The sequence below is a fragment of the Oryctolagus cuniculus genome, chromosome 17, assembly GCF_964237555.1.
Source record: "Oryctolagus cuniculus chromosome 17, mOryCun1.1, whole genome shotgun sequence".
NCBI classification, from domain to species: Eukaryota; Metazoa; Chordata; class Mammalia; order Lagomorpha; family Leporidae; genus Oryctolagus; species Oryctolagus cuniculus.
In genome coordinates this window covers 52,493,589-52,514,318 of record NC_091448.1, presented here as the reverse complement: position 1 = coordinate 52,514,318, position 20,730 = coordinate 52,493,589, and the positions used below count along the sequence as shown (strand labels likewise).

General features: G+C 51.5%; 1 long non-coding RNA gene across 1 annotated transcript in view; it reads left to right on the top strand.

The window, feature by feature from the left end:
• Positions 1-117: 117 nt before the first annotated feature.
• Positions 118-20,730, top strand: part of LOC138846203 (uncharacterized) — a 24,558-nt gene continuing 3,945 nt past the window's right edge. Inside the window, exon 1 of the long non-coding RNA XR_011383655.1 lies at positions 118-3,391. This is a non-coding gene — a long non-coding RNA (uncharacterized lncRNA). The remainder of the gene's footprint in view (positions 3,392-20,730) is intronic.

The window sequence follows — 20,730 nt, the reverse complement described above, 5'->3', positions numbered from 1 at the left end:
GACTTTGTGTGTTTTGTTTCTTTTCTTAGTAACTGAACACAGTCTGTCAGGTTTCGCAGCTTAGTCCCATGAACATCCTGGCTGAAGCCAGGAGCCTGGAACTCCATCCGGGTCTCCCATGTGGGTGGCAGGGGCCCAAGCCCTTGGGCTATCTTCCACTGCTTTCCCAGGTGCATTATCAGGAGGCTGGATCGAAAGTGGAGCAGCCAGAACTCGAACCCTTTGCCCATATGGGATGCCAGCAATACAGACACACCACAACGTCAGCCCCTAAATCAAAATTATTGAGGTATAATTTATAAATAATAAATATACCCAGTCAGTTGAAAGAGTCCATGTTTTACTATTTTAGTTCCAGAATTTTAAAAAATGTTGTCTTTTAGAAATATTTGACCTCTTTAAAAAATAAGTCTTAAAAAGAACCATTAGAGATGTTTGTTCTTTTCTATTTCTGTGATTCCTTCTTATCAGTTGCACGAAGCTCCTGCAACATTTAGGAACAGCAGTGACGACGTAGCCATATGTTGGCTGGTTTCCTTTCCCACTATTGTTTCTCCTTTGCCGGGTGTCCTGCTCTGCGGGCCGACCTTGTTTAAGGAGCGGAGCCCTGAGCGCGCCTGGCTCACTGCCATGCGCGGACGACGGAGGCTGTGTGGCTGTAACTGATCTTCCTGTCTCAGCCTGGCAGCAGGGACCAAGCACATGCAGGGAATGCGGACCAGATGCTCCCGTTGCCAAGTTCATCTTCTCAACAGCACTGTCCTGCCCCTGTCACCACCTTTGGTGGCATCTGAGTGTCATGGCCCTGCGCTGACATCGCTGGTCCCTGACCCAGGGTGGCTCGTCCCATCTCTGCTAGGGAAGACAGCAGGTCCCACCTAGCTTTGGCCTTGCAATGGAGTCCACTGCTGCTGGTCACTGATGGCCCCCTCCTTCTCCCGCAGGCCACAGTCTGGAGGTAGAAGGTCCCTTAGCACATGGGTGCCCCTCGCTGTGTCCTGCTGAGGGTCCTGGGTCCCCCACACCACACTGCAACATGAGGCGATACAGGGCTCTTTCTGGCTTTTCCGTCCCCCTCCTCCTGCCCCTGCTGAATGAGGCAACCTGCTCCTGGCCTCCTCCAGTCTGTGTCCATGCACTCCCCACGCCTGTCTGGAAGGTTCCGCCATGCAGGACTCCCAGTTCCGAACCCAGACGGGAAAACAAGAGCAGGTTTGCCTGCCTGACCTCTCTGATGACCTCCTTCTCTTCCCCGCCAGGGCCCGCAGCACTGGGCCCGCTCCCTTCCTCTCCACAGGCACTTCCTGTCCCTGTCTGTCTCCCCTTTCACCTCTTGGGGACCCCAGTCCCACCCCTCAGCCTCAAGGGATGAGAGGTGCAAGGGATGTTTTCTTTACACTGCAGAATAAATGCTGTGTTTCAGAGTTGCTGCCTGGTTTTTATTTATTTATTTTTTGCATTGGGCATGGGCCTCAGTACGGACGGCAGTCACTGTAAATCCAGATTGGGCACTCAGAGTGTTTCCAGGAGGGCTCCTTCGCGGGCCTCCGAACTCACAATGCTTTTAAAGCAATATCCTTTCCATTCTTCCCTGCTTCCGTTTGTTCATTTTTGCCACCATTATGCTCGAAATTCCTTTTAAAAATATTTGTCTCATTTATTTATTTATTTTCATTTTGTTTGGAAGGTAGGGAGACAGAGATCTCCCGTCCACTGGTTCCCTCCCCAAATGCCTGCAATAGCCAGAGCTGGGCCAGGCCAAAGCCAGGAGCTGTAAACTCAATCCAGGCGTCCCACGTGGCTGGCAGGGACCCGAGTACTTGAGCCAGCATCTGCTGTGCCCCAGGGCGTGCATTAGCAGAAGAGCTGGGACCCCAACAGGGGATGTGGGTGTCCCAAGCAAAGATCCAAACATTTGCCCTATGTTCTCAACTTCTAAGAATTCTTGTTTTCTGATTGCTCCTTTTTTTTTTTTACAACAAGTTGGGTTTTTGGGGGGTGATTATTGTGGAAAAATACTCCTAAAATTTATCACCTATTTTTAAATAAACATTTTAAAGTCATAGTTCCCCAGACACACACACACACACACACACATCTTCCGTCCACTAGTTCCATTCCCTTCCTGGATGGCCACAATGACCAGCACTGAGCCAGGCCAAAGCCAGGAGCCACTCTTCTTCTGGGTCTCCCACATGGGTGGCAGTGGTCCAAGCACTTGGGCCATCTCCCATTGCTTTCCCAGGCGCATTAGCAAGGAGCAAGATTGGAAATGGAGCAGCAGGGACCCGAACCAGCACCCATACGGGATGCCCGCGCCCAGGCTGCGGCATTACCCGCTACCCTACAGGGCCACCCATCATCGAACTACTTTTAAGAATGCAGTTCAGTGGCATTAAATAGCATCACCATTTTGCGCAGCCATCACCGCTGTCTTTCATCATCCCCGGCCGATCTCGACCCATTCACCAGTCACGTGCGCATCTCCCCCTCCTGCAGCCCAGGGCGTCTCCGTTGGTTCTGTTTCCGTCTCCACCAACACGGTTACCTCACACGCGCACGACCATGCAATCCCCGCCCTTCTGTGTCAGGCGCCACGTTCACTTAGCTCAGCGCTTTCGGGGTTCAGCCGTGTGCAGAAGGCGTCAGAATTTCCTTCCGTTTTACGGGCTGAATCATATTCCGTTGTATGTAGACGCCACGCCCAGGACACCAAGTTGCGTTTTTGCGAGCTCATATTATTGAGAACGTGGACGTGAGGCTTCTCAGTGCATTCGTGCTGGGGCCATCGCTGGGGGCCTTCCTGGCGGGTTGCCCCTCCTTAGCCCCTTTTCCGGGATGTCCTTCTGAGGTGGTTCCCCGGGATCTGTTCACACAGGGAGGGGAGGCGGAGGCGGACGCGCCAGAGGCTGGTGTGGGCTCCCTCAAGATGTGCGCCCATAATCCTTTGCTTCCTCCATCCGGGTCTCTCCTCTCCCCAGCACCTCCTCAGCTCCGCAGAGCGCACCGGGCGGGCACTGGGCACGTTCTCCTGCGGAGACTGCACCGGCCGCCAGAGGGCGCCGCGACGCCGAGGCCGCGCAAGTACCCAGGTCACCGGGCGCGTCTCTGTCCGCGGCTCTGTGGAGGCCGGAGTCCGGCAGGGCCACTCGGTCCCCGGCTCTCCTCCTCTGGCCTGGGCGGGTGGACCTCAGAGTGGTCCGGGTGCAGCGGGCCCCTGGCTGCTGCGCCCGCATCTCTGGCGTCTGCACCGAGCGCTCCGCTGACCTAGCGGGGAGGGTCAGCGCGTCCGTCGGTCACCAGGCGTCGGCCCAGCGCCCGGGCCCCCTTCCGGGGCCCGCTGCTCTTTGGGGGAGCCCTTCCCCACCTTCCGAGGCGCCCCTCCTCTGAGGTGAGTGCTTAGCGCGGAACCACGGTATTTCCTCGGACTCCTGGTGTTCATTTCTGTGAATGGCATTCCCTCCAGGTTTTTGGCTGAAACATTTTTTTTTTTAAGGTTCTCTCTTTGATCGTTTCCGTGGGATCTGGGGAAAAAAGGCGCGTGTGGCACCGGAGGCCAATGAAGTTTTACTTGACTGGATGTTAAACTTCTGCCGCGTTCTAATTTTCTGTGCCTCTGATCCTTTCTTCCTTCGTATTTTTCTTTTTGATTGCTTTAAAAATTGATTCCTAATGGGCTAGCACCGTCTATATTCACTGCCTGATTGTGAAACATGTTTCCTTGGAAATTAAAGTTCTGAGCGAAAAAGCATTATCAGAATGGGCTGTAATCAGGATTATAAATAGCAGCAATTACATATTTTTTGAAGTAGAAAAAATGTTCTAAATTGGTCTAGATTTATAAGACTATTTGGTACACGTGGTGGGTTGAAAGCTGGCGCGTTTATCTAGATGCTGAAAAACATTTTCCACCAGGGGGAGCTGTAGACTTTGTCTGAAGACTTTTTCCCAGAGATGTTTCTTTGTCTTTCCTGTGCCAATTGAACAACAAAAAATGATAATGGTAAGATTATCCTGTCGGCAGAGTCAGTGTGGGTGGCAAGACCAGGTGAGAGCAGGAAATCTGAAAGAGTTCTTTTCATGGAAAACGCAAGGTATAGGTTTGAGTTCAGGCACAGCAGGGGTCAGACACAGATGCCCCCCAGGTGAGGCTCTTTCCCCTCATAGCCCCAAAGTGGCTGCAACAGGGCTGCCTCCCAGCCTCCCAGACTTCAACCCACTTAGCTGATGGCTTCACTAGATCCTGTGACCAATTGGCCTGACTCTGGCCAGGTGTCCACCCTGTGTCCCTCTTGGTCACTGGGGAACATGGTAGGCTGGGAAGGCCTGCGTCACGTGAGGCTGAGGGTGCAAGGAGCCCTGCCCTGATGGCGTGGACAGAGTCGGGCTCTGTTCCTGCAAGCTGAGTGGCTGGGTGCTGGGAAGGCCTCAGAAATCGAGATGATGGAGACACAAGGCAGGTGCCGTGAGGCCTGTGGAGGTGGGGGCCTCGGAACAGAGAGCAGGTGGCTGGACCCCCGGATCAGCTCCCGGCAGCGGCAAACTCCACTGGGGCCGCTCTGGGAGCTGACGCCATCGGCATTTGGTCCCTTGGTGGGGGTTGGCTGAAGGAGGTGGAGGAGGCGGCCAGGGGAGGAAAGGAGACCACAGCAGTAAAGGCTCAGGAGGCGGGGGGTGGTGTTGGTGGGTGGATCATGGAGATGGGGCAGTCACCGGAGTGAGACGCGCCAGAGCTCGCTGCTGGCAGAATGGTGGTGATTACCAGGGATAGGGGTGGATGGGAGGGAGGGACCCCACCTCCGGGAAGCCAGGCGGGGGGAGAAAGGGGGGTGACTGACTCTGGGGGATGCGGGATCTGGGAGGAGCCGCTGAGCAGTCAGATCGTGAGGACAGAGCGGGTGGAGGGGCGATTCTGTAATAAGCTAAGAAGGCAGCGGACGCTGAATGAAACAGGATGGATGAAGCACATCGACTTCTCCCCTCTCCCTCCCCGAGCCCCGCTACAATCACAGTAAAGGGATTTTTTTGAAAAGATGTAAACCCACCAGGACAGGAAGAGCAGGGCCGGGAACGAGAACGGGTGGGAGAAGAGAGCAAGCGTTCTGGAAGGTGGGGAGAGGGTGGTTGAGCGGGGACTGAGGGAGCTCAAATCAGTGCCAGCAGTGGGAGGTGGGAGGTGGGAGGTGGGCATCAAATCCGCCAAGAGCCTGGAAACCTCGGGACTGGAAATAGCAGGCGTTTGTGTAGTTATGTAGGAAATGGAACGCTCCGATGTTCAGTGGCTTCAAGCAAGAGTCATTTCCGATTTCAAGGTTCTGTGAATGGAGGCAGGTGCTGTGGGGCGGCGGGTCAAGCTGCCTCTTGGGAAGCCCACGTCCCGTAGTGGAGGGCTGGCTGCAGTCTTGGCTGCTTGGTGCTTCCGATCCAGCGAATCTACCAATGCACCTGGGAGGCTGTGGAGGCTGGCCTGAGTACTTGAGGTTCTTGTCACCCTCATGGGAGACCCGGATGGAGCTCCTGGCTCCTGGTTCTGACCTGATTCAGCCCTGGCTGCTGCATGTATTGGGGGGAATGAACTAGCAGATGGAGGATTCTCTCTCTTTCTCTCTCTCTCTCTTGCTCTCTCTCATTCTGCCTTTCAAATAAATTAATAAATCTTAAAAAAAAATGATTCAGTGAATGTACTGGGTTCACCTGGATGGTTCTTGTGCTCCCTGTGCTGCCTGGGACGTGCAAGGTGACTCATGGGCGTGGCCAGCAGCTGGTGCTGCGGCTGTCTGGTCGCTCCGCTGAGACAGTCAGGTGAGGACCTCTGTACCTCTCGACGTCATATTGCCATATAGCTTGGGCTTCACAGAGCAAGGTAGCACAGAGATTGCCCAACAGTTAGCTAAGTCCAGTTGTTCGCCAATACATTGGGTTGTCAATATGACAAGGCATGTTTACATAAGGTAGTTGAATCTTAGCAACAGGGTCAGTGTTGACACTGTATTACAGGGGGGCAGTAGCTGGAAGACACTGGCACATTACATTAGCAGGGTCCTGCTCAGTCATTAACACTGAGTGCAGTCCGTCTAGGCTAATCTAGCCTGTGACCAAAATGCCTCCCGGGTGATGGGTGGCAGTTCCGAAGCAAACAGGTAGCATCCTGCTCGCATTAAAGAAGGCAAAGACAGATGAGCCATGTGGGCTGTACTGCGTGCCATCTGGCCCTGTGTTTGGGTTTCTCCTAACTGCTGAGCGTTGGCTGATTGGCTGTAGTGTCACGCAGAAGGGCGGGCAGGAACTGGACTGTTCAAGGGATCCCAGTACGGAACATGTTCCCTGTGGAAATGTAAGGAGTGTATTCAAGCAGGCCACTCCCGTGGTCACTGGAAGGCCCTCCCTCCAGCAGTGGAGGACAATGGCGGTCTGCATCCTACTGTGCCGGCCGTGGTGGCCTCCTGGACCCATGAAGTGGGAAGGGGCCACGGCTGTGCAGAGGTGGGCTGGGTCTAGCCCTGCTCCTCTTGGCCACTCGCAGGCACAACACGCCAACAAGCACGGTTCTGACTGCCAACAAGACAGAAGCGACCACAGAGAATGTCCCCGAGGGGAAGGCCCCACAGATGGCCGGCCCGTTGGATCGATGCCATTAGCCTGGGCAGGCTACACATGGGTCACAAAAGCAACAGACACATGCTCTGGACGAGGCGCTGCACAGCCAAGTGGTAGATACAAACCCCAGGGAGCTGACAGAAGCATCGAGACAGAAAGTGCTGCGTGGATTTTGATGGCCGCGTGCCCCTTCTTCAGAGCACGGCACACATTGTCACCGTCAGAGGAACGGTAGGACAGAAAGTGGACCAGACCATGGAGATGGGAGCAGACAAAGGCATGAGAGGCTGGCTCACCCTCAGCGTGTCTGGGGCCAGGGCGGAGGGGGGGTCCCGGGCAGACGGATCGCTCTGGGGAAGGGGAGAATGCTGGCACGATCACACAGTTCTTTCTCATGTCATCTCTTCTTCTTCTTCTTTTTTTTTTTTTTTTTTTTTTCCTCCTACCTAGTGTAGTGATCTCTGGACCAGAGGTGCAGCTGCGGGTACCAGAGGCAGGATGATCCAAGTAACCCTCCTTTTCAACCTGCGCTGCAGAGTTCCCGAGGGTCGCATGGGGTGGGTTGTGTGTCTATCCACCTGGCAAATGTGGGGTTAATCATGAATATGGGCAAGAGAACTTTCTAGTTCTGTGCCTCTGTAACCCCACCCTGCCTGAGTGGTGGTGAACTGACAGGAAAGAACTTTCTAGAATAGGATTGCCGATCGCTTTTTGGACTATCACCTGGCCAAACCTGATGTCCCTCCCAGAGGCAGGGAAGTTTGGATTTAAACGGAGAGCAGGGAGTTTAGGGGACAGCAAATACCTGTTCACGACATGCACAGCCAGGCACCGCGTAGAGATGCTTTGGCCAGCAGTGGGCGACGTCTGTGGCAGTGGTCAGGCGATGGAATTGGGGCGGCTGACAGACATCACAGCCACTGTGTGGACACACAGGTTGTCTGCAGTGTGTGGTACACTGACACACTGTGTGGGTTTGTCTCTGAGGAGCCTGGGTGTGTAGGAGACGACCCCGTATAGGTTTGTGTCTGTGCACTCTGATGTTCCCACAGTGATGACATTGTCCAACAAGGCATTTCTGAGAATCTCTCCATGATCTTAAGCAACAAACGTATGGCTGTGTTTGACAAAAGACTTATACCCAGCATGTATAAAGAACTCTTACAGTTCAATATTACAAGTACAAACAACTCGAATAAACAACTGGCAAAACAATTGGAACAGAATCATCACAAAAGAAGATAGGAATGTCAAATAAGCACATGAAAAGGATGTTTAACATCATCAGTCACCAGGGAAATGCAAAACCACACAGAGATGCACTGTACCATCAGAATGGAAAAAAATTAAAAAGTCTGAGGTGCCATCATTATGGCCCAGGGGGTTAAGTTGCTGCTTACAACCCTGGCACCCATATCAGGCACCGGTTTGAGTCTTAGCTGCTCCGCTTCTGATCCAGCTCCCTGCTAATGTGCCTGGGAAAGCAGCAGAACATGGCCAAGTGCTTGGGTCCCTGCCACCCACATGGGAGACCTAGATGGAGTTCCAGGCTCTTGGATTTGGCCTGGCCCAGTCCTGGCTGTTGCAGCCATTTGGGAAATGAATCAGCATATGGGAGATCGCTTTCTCTCTCTTATTTCTCCTTTTTCTGTCACTCTGTCTTTCAAATAAACATAAATCTTGCAAAAAAATTTTAAAAACTCTGACAAAAGCAAGCATTGGAGATGATGTAGGGCAACTGGAGCCTGTATATATTGCTCATAGGAAAATAAAATGGCTCAACCATTTTGGAAAATAGTTTGGCAATTTCTTTGAAAATTAAACATATACTCACCATAAATTTAGCTGTTTTATTCCTAAGGATTAACCAAGAAGAAAAGAAAATTTTTGTTCATACAAAGACTTAAAAGGATATGGGGCCGGCACTGTGGTATAGCAGGAAAAGCCAGCGCCTGCAGTGCCAGCATCCCACGTGGGCACTGGTTCGAGTCCCAGCTGCTTCACTCCAATCCAGCTCCCTGCTAATGTGCCTGGGAAAGCAGTAGAAGGCGGCCCAAGTCCTTGGGCCCCTGCACCCATGTGGGATACTCGGAAGAAGCTCCTGGCTCCTGATTTTGGGTCAGCCCAGCTCCTTCTGTTGTGGCTTTCTAGGGAGTGAACCAGCGGTTGGAAGGCCTTTCTCTCTGTCTCTCCTTCTGTCTGCCTGTAACCCTACCTCTCAAATAAAGAAATAATTCTTTAAAAAAATTAACAAATACTAGAAGCAGCAGCTAAATGAGACTTCCCTCTGCACTGTGGGCCTAGGGAAGAGGGCAGGGGTACGATGGAGCACTGCCATTTCTTCCAGAAACCTTTGGAACATTTGATGGCTTTAGCTATGTGATCACATGACTTGGCTGACTACAGAATTAATGTTTTAAAAATATTTATTTATTTATTTATTTGAAAGGCAGTTATTGATAGGCAGAGAGAGGGAGGTCTTTCCTCTGCTGGTTCACTCCCCAAATAGCCACAATGGCCAGAGCTGGGCTGATCTGAAGCCAGGAACCAGGAGCTTCTTCCAGGTCTCCCACACAGATACAGGGGCCCAAGGACCTGGGCCATCTTCTACTGTTTTCCCACACCGGAGCAGAGAGCTGGATCAGAAGTGGAGCAGCTGGGACTCAAACTGGTGTCCATATGGGATGCCGGCGCTGCAGGTGGGAGCTTTACCCACTACGCCACAGCGCCAGCCCCTATAGAATTAATTTTTAAAATAGACTCAGGGACGTTTGTTTGCCTTGGGCAGAATTCCAGAGGCCGTGACATGAAGGTATGGGAGAGTAGGCTGCAGCGGAAGGCTGCTTCCAGGGCAAGGAACCAACAGGCAGCAGAGAGGCAGCCGTGACTGAATGGGCTTTGCATCTACCTTGTGCAGGTTGTGGTGGGAACCACGGCCCCTGATGCAGGGCAATGGAAAGGTCAGGGGGATCTCAGAGAGACCTTGAAAGAATGACAGCCTTGGCGCAGAGGAGGGACTTCCTCCCCTTCCAAATCCTGGCACCGTCAGCCCAGGGAGGCCACTAATGCCCATGGGGTCTCAGGACCAAGAGCAGTCTACTGGTGCCAGGGCCCAAGACTTTGCCTTCACACTGCAAGAGTCCCCTGGGGACAGCTCTGTGTCACAGGCCAGGGTGGTTCAATTTTATAATGATGGCACCGTGGTTTGGCAAAAACTCAGTGTGTGCAAACCGAACCGGCCCCTAAAAGTGGAAGGGACCACGGAACTGAAGAAAGGGACAAATCCAAGGTTACATAAGGTGTAATTACCTGAGGGACATGGAGACAGAAGCGGGGTCTCAAGCCGGGTCAGGCAGGAGGTTGGCACCGTGGTTAAGATGCCTCTACAGGGACACCCATGTTTTGGATTCCAGTGTCTGGGTCCCATTACTGACTCTGCTTCTGATCCCAGCTCCTTGTTAATGCCAACCTTGGGAGAATAGGTGATGGCTCAAGTAATTGGGTGCCTGCCACCCATGTGGAAAGCAGGCTCCTGGCTTTGGCCCCAGCCAAAGGCCATTGCAGACATCTGGGGAATGAACCACTGGATAAAAGTTGGATCTCTGTCTCTTTCTCGTGTTCAAATTAAAAAATATGAAAATAGGCCAGTGCCGTGGCTCAATAGGCTAATCCTCCACCTGCGGTGCCGGCACTCCAGGTTCTAGTCCCAGTCAGGGCACTGGATTCTGTCCCGGTTACCCCTCTTTCAGTCCAGCTCTCTGCTGTGGCCCAGGAGTGCAGTGGAGGATGGCCCAGGTCCTTGGGCCCTGCACCTGCATGGAAGCCCAGGAGAAGCACCTGGCTCCTGGCTTCAGATCAGTGCGGTGCGCCTGCCGCAGCGGCCATTGGGGGGTGAACCAATGGAAAAAGGAAGACCTTTCTCTCTCTCTCTCTCTCTCTCTCTCTCTCTTTCTCTCTCACTGTCCACTTTGCCTGTCAAAAAAAAATATGAAAATAAGCAAATAAAATTTAATAATGCCAAAAGGAGACAATGGACCTCCCACCATCAGGTGGGGGAAAAATGATTTCATAGACAAAAGGGGCCTGTGGTTAATCAGGTTGCACCTGCATCTTTTCAGGAACCATTAACACCTCACGCTTCAGATGGAGAACTGGGATGCTTAACCAACTATGCCACAGTGCCGGCCCCCAGAGAGTCTTTTTAAATAATTTTGTAGGGGCCAGCATTGTGGCCTAGCAGATAAAGCCACTGCCTATGATGTTGGCATCCGATATGGGCAGCTGTTTGTGTCCTGGCTGCTCCATTCTGATCCAGCGCCCTGCTAATGTGCCTGGGGAAAGCAGCAGGAAATGGTCCAAGTGCTTGGGTTCCTGCTACCCATGTGGGAGACCTAGATGAAGCTCCTGGCTCCTGGCTTTGGCCTGGCTCAGCTGTGGCCTTTGTGGCTATCTGGGGGTGAACCAGCAGTTGAAGATCTCTCTCTCTCTCTCTCTCTCTCTCTCTGTGTGTGTGTGTCCTTCTCTCTCTGTAGCTCTGATTTTCAAATAAATAAATAAATGTTTTAAAAGTATTTTTAAATTTTAAAAATATATGTATTTGTAGCTTTATAAAGCAGAGTGAGAGAGACAGAGACAGAGAGAGCGAGTGAGCCTCCATAGGTTGGTCACTCCCCCAATACTTGCAACAACCAGGGTTGGGCAGGCCAAAGCCAGGAGCCAGGAATCTCCCATAGGGTGGCAGGAACCCAAGCACTTGGGCCATCATTTGCTGCCTCCCAGGCACATTAACAGGGAGCTAGATCAGAAGTGGAGGTGGGACTCAATCTCAGGCACTTTGATTTGAGATGTGTGTGTCCCAAAAAAGTGGCTTAGCCCCCTGTGCCACCTGCCCCACCAGCAGGGAATCTTACGGATTTTGGTTGCCCTGTCAGGTTAACCCTTAGGACCGGCAGAGTTACCTAAAAGGCAATATGGAGGTCACATCCAAAGAAGCCACGCCCAGGTCAGGCTGAATCCCTGCAGACCAAGTCAGTGTGTGCATGTGGGGGGAGGGTGAAGTCATGTGCAGTGGGCTCTGCTCTCTGAGGGTAGGAAGGACTTTTAGAAATATTTCCATCAGGGGCTGGCGCCGTGGCTCACTTGGTTAATCCTCCGCCTGAGGCACCAGCATCCCATACGGGCGCTGGGTTCTAGTCCCGGTTGCTCCTCTTCCAGTCCAGCTCTCTGCTGTGGCCCGGGAAGGCAGTGGAGGATGGCCCAAGTGCTTGGGCCCTGCACCTGCATGGGAGACCAGGAGGAAGCACCTGGCTCCTGGCTTCGGATCGGTGCAGCGCCGGCTGTAGCGGCCATTAGGGAAGTGAACCAACAGAAGGATGACCTTTCTCTCTGTCTCTCTCTCACTGTCTATAACTCTCTCTTTGTCTCTCTCTCTCTCTCTCTCACTGTCTAACTCCTCCTGGCCAAAAAAAAAAAAAAAATCAAGTCTTGGGATTTTTAAAAAATGAGTAGCACATGCATAGGATGCACAACTACCTAAGAAGACTTCACCTACGAGCCCGTCTCCACCCTTCCCTGCTTCACTTCCCCTCCCTTCCTCCCTCTAGTAGAGGAACAATTTTACAAATATACATTCTTCCCTAAGAGGCAGCATAGGCTGTATGTATGTATACTGCTTTTTAGATTTTATTTATTTATTTGAAAGTCAGTTATAGAGAGGGATAAGCAGAGGCAGAGAGAGAGAGAGAAGTATTTTTTAAAGAGTTATTTCTATTTATTTGAAAGACAGAGTTATATCACTGTCTAACTCTGCCCCCCCCCCCAAAAAAAGAAAGAGTTATAGAGAGAGGTAGAGACAGAGAGAGAGGTCTTCCATCTGCTGATCCATTCCCCAAATGGCCATAATGGCTGGAGCTGTGCCGATCCAAAGCTAGGAGCCAGGAGCCAGGAGCTTCTTCTGGGTCTCCCACGTGGGTGCAGGGGCCCAAGGACTTGGGCCATTTTTTACTGCTTTCCCAGGCTATAGCAGAGAGCTGGATCGGAAATGGAGCAGCCAGGACTCAAACCGGCGCCCATTTGGGATGCTGGCACTTCAGGCCAGGGCTTTAACCCACTGCACCACAGCACAGACCCCAAGAGAGGTCTTCCATCTGTTGGTTCACTCCTCAAATGGCTGCAATGGCTGGAGCTGGGCCAGTCCAAAGCCATGAGCTTCCTCCAGGTCTCCCACATGGGTGCATAGGCCCAAGCACTTGGGCCATCTTCTATTGCTTTCCCAGGCCATTAGCAGAGAGCCGGATTGGAAGTGGGGTAGCTGGGACTCAAACCTGCACAACTTTATCCACTATGCCACAGTGCCGGCTCCTGTATGTGTATTTAAGACAGAGAGACAGACAAGGAGAAAACTCCTGTCCACTGGCCCATGCCCAGAATATCGCCATGGCTGGGGCTGGCTTCCATGTGGGTGGCCGGAATCCAATTCCTTGAACCATCACCTGCTGTCTCCCAGAGTCTGTGCTGGAGCTGGGTATTGAACCCAGATACTCAGATACAGCATGCCCTTCATACTGTACATATTCATACGTGGTACTCTTCCGCCAGCCTCCCCCAGAGGTAGCGCATTGAAAACTAGAGCACAATGTACTTATGATTTTTCCCCACACACAAGTCTGTCATTGTTACTGTTAACGTAGCTTCTGGATTATTCCCTTGCAATATCTGTGTCACCATTAGAGGGCGCAGGTCCTCCTGTGCGTTTCAGACTAGGAGGAGAGGGGGATTCCTGGAGACGCCCCCGCCCAGGGGTTCTCTGCGCCTTCTTGACTTCACTCTCCCCACGAGCCCACTTTTCACAGCCCTAGCCTCTGGCCTTGACCGTGGCCTGAGTGTCACAGTTTCTGGCCTCGCAGACCGCTGGGCCAGGCTGGGGACGTGGCCGCTGAGGCTCCTGACGCCCCCTCCCCACAGGAGCTCCCCCCACCCCTGGCTCAGCGACCACCCCACGGCCCCGGGCGGGCCGGTGACTGGGGAGGGGGCCGCCCCTGGAGCCCTCTCTGCCCCAGCTCGGGGCTGGGTTCTGCAGCCGCAGGAGCCTCGTGCCCCAGCCCTGCTCCCGCCGGCTCTGCCCACGGCGGAGGCCGGGCCTTGGACGTCAGACAGCCGCGGGCGGCCATCGACCACCTGTCAGCCGCCGCCAAAGCCACAATTACGGGGCTTCCTCCACTTGACCTGTCATTGAATTTCCTCGGGAACTCGGCGACAAGATTGATTGAGCCTAATTGAGTCGAAGATGGAGTCTCCACGCCGCTCGCGCAGGCCCCTGGCAGACAGCATTCCGCTAAGCGGCTGCCTGCTCCGGAGCCGGGCGCCGAGGGAACCCCTCCATTTGAATTTATGGTTTTTTTTTTCTTTTTCCCACATGATTGTTCAAATGCAGTTCTGAGAAGAAGAAAAAGAAGTCCAGCCCCACGCAAAAGTAGGTTTGGAAATGAGCAAGACGTCAGCTCCTGGGTGGTCAGGAAGTTGCTGCTCCTTGCTCTTAAAATTTTCTTGGCACAAGAAACAAAGAACCCGATTTTAAAATGGGCAAAGCATCTAGACAGACATTTTTCTAAAGAAGGCATAACAATGGCCAGTAAGCACGTGAGAAGAATGCCATCAAAGAAATGCAAACTGAAACCACAAGATACCAGTTCCTATCCACTAGGATGGCTAAAATGAAAAAAGACTGATTAAAAAAAACACACACACACAAATGCTGTGGTACAGCCGGCTCACTGGCATACCGCACCATCCCATGTCGGAACACTGGTTTGAGTCCTGGCTTCTCCACTTCCAACCCAGCTTCCTGCTAATACAGCCTGGGAGGCAGCAGGTGGTGGCCCAGGTGCTTGGGTCCCTGCCACCATGTGGATCTCTCAACATCCCTCCCTTAGCTTGAAGCTTTTGTGCCCTGCTCTGATGACTGCAAATCAACCTGCAACTAAAGACTGAATCCCTCAATTTAGGGAGTGCTGCCTGGGTCCCAGGTCACAAGACATGTTAGTCTCCTCTACAGATAACTTCTTTTTAAACTTTTCATTTATTACTTTCCTTTGATTTGAACGCAGAGGGACTAAAAGGTAGTCCATCTGCTGGTTCAATCCTCAGATTTCTGCAGTATGCAGGAGCTAGGCCAGGCCAAGGCCAGGGACCCAGAACTCGATGCAGGGATCCAGGTATTTGGGCTATCATCCGCTGCCTCCCACGGTGCACGTTAGCAGGAAGCTGGAGCGGAAGCAGAACCAGCACTCAGATCAGGCACCCGGCAGGGGTGAGGGCATCCCACACAGCACCTGTGCCACCCCGGTAGATAGCATCTTGCTCTTAGGCCCTGTCTGGGGAGCTTCTTCAGAGACACCACAGCCAGACAGCCTCCTGCACATAGCCCCCAGGCTGCCTGGAGCCCAGCTTTGCCATCACCAAACTTGCCAAGAGACTGCCGTGCTGCCCCGTCACTGACCAGTCAGAGGAAGACCCTGAGCTCTGAGCACCGACCTGGACCCGCGCGGGAGGTGGGTCTGCATGTCTCGATGCCTGCTGCCACCTAGAAGATTCCTTCCCCTTGATCCTCAGGGAGTCCGGGGATGGAGGGAGAGTTGCCCATGTTCCCTGCTCTGCCAGGGGTGGGAAATGGCTGATCGCAGGCTGAGTACAGCTGGGTACAGAAATCATTTGGGGCTGGTGCTGTGGCGCACTAGGTTAATCCGCCTATGGTGCTGGCATCCCATGTGGACACCGGTTCTGGTCCTGGTTGCTCCTCTTCCAGTCCAGCTCTCTGCTGTAGCCTGGGAGGGCAGTGGAGGATGGCCCAAGTGCTTGGGCCTCGCACCCACATGGGAAACCAGGAGGAAGCACCTGGCTCCTGGCTTCGGATTGGTGTAGCTCTGGCCGTTGCAGCCATTTGAGGGGTGAACCAACGGAGGGAAGACCTTTCTCTCTGTCTCTCTCTCTCACACTGTCTGTAACTCTACCTGTCAAATAAATAAATAAAATCTTAAAAAAGAAAGAAAGAAATCGTTTGTTCTGGCCCTGCCAAGGCAACCATGGGAGGGACTTAAAATGCAGTAAATCTCCAGCAGGCTCATTTTGAAGTTGATAATTTTGAATGGTCTGCGAGTGATGTTGGAATATCCCAATGGCCCTTGGCCAAAAGATTCCCCAGCTCTGCCTTAGTGCTTTGCAGAATTAAATTCCTACTTTGTTCCAGCACCCTGGTGTCGGCGTGTGGCTTTTCTCACTTCCCGTGAGGGGACCTCAGCTTTGGGGTTCCACACAAAAAGGGTGGGAGCTGCATAGCAACATGGAAGCCAGAAAAATGAACTTCTGAACTTTTTAAGGTTTTCCCACTGTATTCACATGGTGTACCTGTCACTGATGCTTCTTCCATGTGATAGAAAAACAGAAATGAAAGACAGTGCCGGGGCCGGCATTGTGGTGCAGTGAGTAAGCTGCCACCGGCAAATGCCAGCATCCCACACAGGAGCACTAGTTCTGTTAGGTAGGAAGTCAGATGTGAGCTTATGTGTGTGTGACAAAGGCCTAAGGACACATCTACGTCCAGCACATGCATCTCAAAGTCATCCCGATAACCTTCCAGGGGCAGCCCATATCTGCACTTCAGACATCCTGCCCATCCTTCCTCTAACCAGGTCAACGCCAGCCAGACTTCCTCCTGTCTGATAACTTCAGGGGTAAAACTCAGAAAGGAATTTTTAGTATTTACATCCAAAAAGTCCTTTGTTCTAGGAGGAGAAGATGTGGGAAGACAAGACCCATCCCCTTAAAAACCCCCGGCCTCAATGGGACTGTGCGCTCAGCCCTCTGCCTCTCTGCTGAGCTGCCTGCCTGGTCTCTACAGGTGTATTCTCTCCACTCAACCAGGTAGCCCCGCTCTCCCCCAGTCTGAGCGACTGGGCACTCTCTCTCAGGTCCTGTCTGGAGAGGTGCCCATCCGTTCTTACGGATGTCCCTGACCTAATAAACCTTGCTATTTGCTTTCCACCACTCTCTGTCTCACACCTGAATTCTTTCTTGCGTGAAGACAAGGACCCTGCAGTTCTCCAGTAACAGTTCAAGTCCCGGCTGCTCTGCTTCTGATCCGGCTCCCTGCTAATGCACCTTGGGCAGGCAGCAGATGATGGCTCAAGTTACTCAGACCCCTGCCACCCACATGGGAGACCCAGATGGAGTTCTTGGCTCCTGCTTTCTGCCTGGTCCAGACCATCTGGGAGTGTTGGTTTCTCTCTGTCGTTTTGCCTTTCAAATAAATAAAGTAAATCTTTAAAAAAAAAAAAAAGCAATTCAACATCAGTTCAAGTGCTATGTTCTCCCTGGAACACATGATAAACACCTTATTTTGAACATTTAAGAACAAGAAAGTAGGTGTAATGACCAAAAAAGAATCTTCTCACAGTAGCAAGAAAATCTTTAAAATGTGGAAAAAAAAAAAAAAAAGAAATGTACAGGACTTTTCCCGTATAAAATTACAGAGCTTCACTAAAGAATAAAAAAGAAATGGCTAAGTGGAGAGAAATAAGAGGCGCTATGCACTATCCTTAGGATAAACATTCCCCACTGATTTGTAACCTCTTGTTTCCTTGGTGCATTTATTAGCTCTAGTGATCAAGGGGTGCTTTTCACTTCATTTGTAAAACATGAGAGTTTGATTTCTTCTCCTTCCTTTTGTATCTCTTTGTTTTCTCAAATAGCTTTGTCAGAATTTTTGGAGCCAAGTTAAGCAGTGGTGTTGGTACCTCCTTGCCTTGTTCCTGTGTTAAAGAGGAATAATTCATGTCTCCCCATTAAGTGCAGTTTTGACTTTGGGGTTTCAATAGAGCCTTTTTGTCATGTTAAAGAGGCACCCTTTTCTTGCCTTTAGGGAGAGTTTTAATGAAGAATTCTCTTTTGGCATTTTACAAAATACTTTCATGAATCTACCATTTTTTTCAATAGGATTATTGACTATGCCTGACATTTGAGCTTTAGTGGGAAACAATTTCATAAGTTATTAAAGTATATGATACATTTCTTTTGGAGTTATGTTATATTTTGATGGCTGAAATTTTATCTGTAATTTTTGCTTAGCTATTCATGAAATTACTGAATTTTTTTATATTCTTAGTAGATGTGATGATCAAAACCTGTTTTATCAAAGGAAATGAAATTATTTACAAAATAGTAATACCACTCATGATGAAATTTTGTTGAAGTCCAACCTTAATAGGAAAAAGAGAAACACTAATTCAGTCCATAATGATATCAAAATTATGATCAGTCTTTTAAGTGCTTCCTTTATTATGAATATTTCCATAACTTTTTGTCTTTTTTTCTTGTAAGATTTATTTATGTGAAAGAATGAGAGAAAGATTTTAACTTCTTCCTTATACATTCCAAATTTTCTACATCTATAGAAGAAATTATTACTTTCATGATTAAAAAATTATATAAAATCCAGTGGGTGGGCCTTGTGGCGCAGCAGGTTGAGCTGTCCGCGTGCCAGGGATGGAGTCCCCCTGCGTTTTCCAGGTCAGGGCCAGACGTGGCGACTGCCTGGGCCTCTCACAACCTGTGGGTCGCGCATCCGCGCCCCTGAGTGTTGCACACAGGATCAGGGTTTGTAAAACTTCCCAGTGTCCTCCCCCCTGCACACCTGCACACGCAGCAGGGACAGAGACACGCATGCCTGAGGGCTGGTGTGCGGCAGGGCCAAGCATCCCACTGGGGAAGGCCAGGCCACAAGCATGCGCCGAGGCCGGGAGCCCAGGAGGCAGGGCTCGCGTGCCGCACTGGTCTCTGCCTTCCTGGGAAGCTCAGGCAGAGGTGCTGCTTGCGAACCTGGGACTGCAAGAGGCGGGCACACAGCGTCCTTGGAATGGACCGCCAGGTCTGTCTCTGGGTATTGAAGCCGGCGAACCCACACCCATGTGTTCAATTCTAACCTAACTCACGATGCAGCCTCCTAGGGAGCCACCTCCACCACAGCCCCCCGCGCACGGATGCCCTGTCCCACCCTGCATGCTCTGATGCCTTGCCGGGCCCCGCTGCTCACCTCCGGCATGGAGCCAGCACGCAGTGGGTTGGGCTGCTGCCTGTGACACCGGCATCCCATAGGCGCACGAGTTCAGGGACCCCCGGCTACTCCATCTCTGACCCAGCTCTCTGCTAATGCACCTGGCCAAGCAGAAGAAGATGACCCACGTGCTTGGGCCCCTGCACCCTTGTGGGAGACCTGGAAGAAACTCCTGGCTCCTGGCTTCGGCCTGGCCCAGCCCAGGCCACTGCGGCTCGCTCGCTCTCTCTCTCTCTCTCTTTCTTTCTAACTCTGCCTTTCAAATAAATAAATAGCTATTAATTTAATAACAAAAACAAAACACTGAAGCAGGCTGGCACCTGTGCAGCCCTCGCGTCACCCTGCTCCCACCCAGCCCCTCGCTGGCCCGGACTGCCCTGTGCTAATGTTCTGATTCGACCTTCGGTGAGCTTTTTGCACTTGACCTTATGTTGTTGAAATGCATCGGCATTGATATTCATCCGTTTGCACAGCTGGGTGGTTTTTTTAAAAATAGGAAACTACCATCATGGAGGGACACTGGCTTGCGTGCAGATTTTTGCTAGGATATTCCTGTCCCTGTCTCCTGCTGCACACGTAGGCAAGTTTTTCTAGAACACATCCCTAGGGATGGATTTACGGTGTCATAAGGTGTCCACATCAGCATATTTATGAGACGATGCCAAAATGTGTCCCCAGATGGTTTGCTTTTCCTCTCCTGGTTCTCTCACTAGCAAAGAATGAGGAGCCCTTCCATTGCTCCATACCCTCTCTGACGCCTGACAGATTCAGACTTTAAAGCCTTGCCTATCCAGGGTGGGTGTTGGGTGCGTGGTTATGACATCACTTGGGACACCCACATTCCGTATTAGGGTGCCTAGGTCCCAGTACTGGCTCTGATTTTGATTCCAGCTTCCTGCTAATGTGCACCCCGGGAGGCAGCAGGGATGGCTCAAGTACCTGGGTCCCTGCCACCCACCTGGGAGACCCAGACTGAGTGCCCAGCTCCTGGCTTCAGCCTGGCCCAGCCCCAGCCATTGCAGGCATTTGGGGAGTTGAACTAGTGTGGATGAAGCGCTCTGTCTCTCTCTGCCTTTCTAATTCATCAGTTAATTAATTTAAATGTTGCCTCTCTGGAGTGGGTGTTTAGCCATGGCTAAGACGCCTGTGTTGGAACAGCAGGGTTAGGTTCCTGCCAGTGTAGACGCTGGGATGCAGCAGTGACGGCTCACTGTGTGCCACCTGCGTGGAAGACAGGGCGTGAGTTCCTGGTCCCTGGCCCTGGCTGTTGCCTGAGCCAGCAGAGGGGAGCTCTCAGGGGCCCTGCCTTTCTCCCTAGTGAGGCAGAGCAGCTCGTCCAGTGTTTCCTGGCTGTTTGAGTTTACTCTGCTGTGAGATGCATGTTGGTGCATCTCCCTCTAAAAAAGTCTTTAGTTAAACCAACACTTTTTAATTAATTATGCTAAAATTGACCTATTTTCTATAACTATTTTAAATTGAATGGCAGGGAAAGACAAAGAGACAGACTGACAAAGGTTTTCCAAAGGTGCCTGTACCTTTAAAAAAAAAAAAAGCTATTTGCTGTGGGTTTTTATAGATAACATGTGTCAGGTTAAAGAAATGTTCTTCTTTTTAAAGTTTTTGTATGATTTTACTGCAGCTGAGATGATCATTTTAAGTTTTTTTTTTTTTTTCAAAATTTGTTTGAAAGCTAGAGTTACACAGAGAGAGGGAGAAACAGAGATTTTCCATCCACTGGTTCACTTCCCTAATGGCCACAACGGCCAGGGCAGAGCCAGGCCGAAGCCAGGAGCTTCTTCTGGGTCTCCCACGTGGGAGCAAGGGCCCAAGGACTTGAGTCATCCTTTGCTACTTTCCCAGGCACATTAGTAGGGAGCTGGATTGGAAGTGGAGCAGCCGGGACTCGAACCGGCGCCTGTATGGGATGCCGGCATCTCAGGCGGCAGCCCTCCACATTTAAGATTTTTAAAAACACATTTTATCTAATGTTTTTCGGTTATTTCATTAGGGAGCTCCGTCAGGTTGTG